Source organism: Triticum dicoccoides, chromosome 2B, assembly GCF_002162155.2.
Source record: "Triticum dicoccoides isolate Atlit2015 ecotype Zavitan chromosome 2B, WEW_v2.0, whole genome shotgun sequence".
Taxonomy (NCBI): domain Eukaryota; kingdom Viridiplantae; phylum Streptophyta; class Magnoliopsida; order Poales; family Poaceae; genus Triticum; species Triticum dicoccoides.
In genome coordinates, this window is record NC_041383.1 from 820404785 (window position 1) to 820408306 (window position 3522).

The window sequence follows — 3522 nt, forward strand, 5'->3', positions numbered from 1 at the left end:
CAGGACCCCGTTCCGAACGTAGGAGGTCCGTTTCCTCCGTTGTGCGGTATGCCAGGCCTCGTTTCCATCGCCTGTTCCGTCCAAGCCAGTTGGCTCCCACGCGTTCCGTTGCCTCCCGATGAACAGGACGCATTCCGTTGCCTCCCCATGAACACGATGCATTCCGTTGCCTCCCCATGAACACGACGCATTCCGTTGCCTCCACATGAACACGACGCATTCTGTTGCCTCCCCATGAACACGAGCCCTCGCCGTACGTATGCGCGACTAAGCGTTCGAGACCCCGCCCGTATATACACATACATGGCCATATTTTCTTTCTTGCACCCTGGCCGCTGTACGTACGTGTACATGCTAGGTGCGCGTCTCTACTACGACACGTGCACGCCTCTACATCGACCAGTATGTACGTACACGTTCGCGACCAGAATGACAACGCTACGTACGCTTCGACCAGGTGGGTCCCAACTGTCAGGCACTTCCTTGCCTGCGAAGATGTAGCTGGTGGGTCCTAGCAGTCAGGGGGGCGAATCCTTTTTTTTGCCCAGACGCACTTCCTTGCGTGCGAAGGTGTAGCTGCTGGGTCCCAGCAGTCAGGGGGCGAATCGTATTTTTTGCCCGGACGCACTTCATTGCATGCGAAGGTGTAGCTGCTGGGTCCCAGCAGTCAAGGGGGCGAATCATTTTTTTTGCCCAGACACACTTCCTTGCGTGCGAAGGTGTAGCTGGTGGATCCCGTCAGTCGGGGGACGAATTGTTTTTTTTTTCGGACGCATTTCCTTGCGTGCGAACAGTGGCGGAGGACGAAAAAAATTTAAGGTGTGGCAGACTCTTGCTCTGCTCACAACCGTCCTAGATTGTGTCCGCTTGCTCGCGGCACATTAGTTGCCGGCTCGCTCGCCGTCGGAGCTAGCTAGGTTCATGATGTGGAGTGTCGTTGGAGGCTGGGTAATGCCTTCATGCGTGTGTGTGTGTGTTTTTTTGAGAAAAGCTTCATGCATGGTGGAGCTTAGCTGCCTGTTTTTTTTGAGGGGTTCTTAGCTGCCTGCTAGGCACCTGTCGCTGGGTCTGGGGATTAGGCCCAAATAGCAGGGCTGCGTGCGTCGTTGGGTGTTGCCATACGCCCAATTAGCGTGGTTACGTGGCCCTTTTCTTTTCTCAGCGATTTCTTTCCATCTAATCAGAGCCAGCGAGTCAGGAAATGATGGTATGCATACAGGTATGGAACATTTCGTACGAAATCAAGGTAGGGCGGACGCCCAACCTTGCCCTACTGGGTCCTCCGCCTGTGCGTGCGAAGATGTAGCTGGTGGGTCCCATCAGTCAGGGGGGCGAATCGTTTTTTTTTCGGACGCACTTCCTTGCGTGCGAAGATGTTGCTCGTGGGTACCAGCAGTCAGGGGGTGAATCATTTTTTGTTCATGAAATACGGTGGCCCGTTCGGTGGGTCCCCGCTGTCAGGTGAAGGAATAATTATTTTGCGCGTAATAAGGAGGCACTTCCTTGCGGCTGCCGTGGACCCAACTGTCAGCCTCTCCACGTACAGTCCACGTCCGACGGAAGTCGTTCCTTGACCATGTTGACCACACCGCGCCAAGAGCACCACGACGGTGGACGACGGCGAGGCCTAGGAACGGGACGACGCGGAGCCGGGGAAGACACGACAGTGGATGCACACGCAGAGAGGATTACGAGGGTTCACTGGTTCGGCTGCGCTGCCGTCGCCGCAGAATAACAGGGGGTGTGGGTGAGGGGAGGGATGGCCTGGCCAGCGGTGGGAATAGTAGGGGGCGGTGAGGCCTCCGCGGTAGCACAGCCGGCCACGAGAGGCAGGAGCAGGCGGCACAACCGACGCTGATTTGGGCAGCTAGAGCAAGAAGACCAGATGTTGAAGAAGCACGACGGCCGTTGGATGGACATCGTATGGTCACTGCAGCTAGAATCATTTATATTGACTAAGTTGACAAAGCCCTTGGTACGTCAACTTAGTAGGCCCACAGGTCAGCTTCCGAAACGGTGCGCCCCAGATGTCAGGGGGAGGAATCATTTTTTGGGCGGGTGAATCTAGAATATCCGAGATTTAAGAAGAAGCACGGCATCCGTTGGATGGACATCCAACGGCCACTGCTGCTAGAACCGTGTGTTGACTATAAGTTGACAAAGCCATGCATACGCGTCAACTCTGTTTTTTAGGGGACGCGTCAACTTAGTAAGGCCAGAAGTGTGTGGCAGAGAACTTATAGCCCATTTGAGATTTGTAAGAATGTGTAGCCCATTTTTGAATTCTAATGAAATTTACTACAGCTCATTTACAGTTTGTTGAAAGTACAGTCCATTTCAACAAACCGTTCATAACAGAATTCAATAAAATTTCCGACATTTGATGGGATCCGAATATTTTTATCCCGAAATTTCTAGTCAGATTAAATACAATTTCAATATAAATTTATATTACGTAAAAATCCAACGAAACATTGCGCTCGCAACAATTAATGAAATTAAAATTTTCAATATTCCAAAAATAATATTTTATAAAGTAATCACTGTTTGGTGCATTTTTTATAGTTACTACCTAGGTTTTATAATTACATCCCATTTATTATTTTCTTAAAGCCCATTTTCTTGTTAAGCCTAATGCATCCCTCCTAGGAAAGATTTGCAGCCCAGCGGGGCGGAGAATAACAACTTGACCTTGCCTGGGTATTCCTCAAAAAAAAGTATAGCCGGGCTAGCCATTTTCAGCTTGAAAAAAATTAATATATGGGCTGGATATCTGGCCTGGGCTAGACGGGCCACAGCCCGCCCAGTTAATACCTGCAGCGAAAAACTCTGTAGTGCTCACACCTCAAAAACACAAATACTGCTCGAGTTGCTTGGTCCCAGCTGTCGGCCGCTTCTTGTGTAATTCTCTCGTTTCTTCACTACTCCCTCCTTTCCGGTTTATAATGCTCAATTTAAAAATCTCACCGATCAAGGTAGATGGCGAGTGGTGCAATACTTTTTGTAGTTTTGCAAAAGCACCTAATTAATGCTCTTGTGATTTTCAAAAAATTATGTTTATCAATGCATTAATTGCAACCCATGCATGCATAAAGTACATGCATTGGTCAATTTTCTCTTAATACTTGCATGCAATGATTTAATGCACCTTGGAATCTGAACATGTGATGGAAAACAAGCAAATTGAGCCTTATAAAATAGAAAAACTAAAATTTTGAGATAGGCCCTATAAACCGGAAAGGAGGGAGTACATAGGTTGACAATGGTGTGGGACCGTGATGTCAGGAAACCAGGAGGAAGCAAAATAAATTATATATATATATATATATATATATATATATATATATATATATATATATATATATATATATATATGTAATAAGGAGGCACTTGCGTACGTGAGGCTATGGACCTGGTGGGTCCCCGTTGTCATCCTATCCAAGTAAAGTGATCTCCTTGCTCGCGCGCGCTTTCCGCCCGAAACAGTCAGCGCCGGCCGCCCTGCTTCCAGGTTCAAACGAC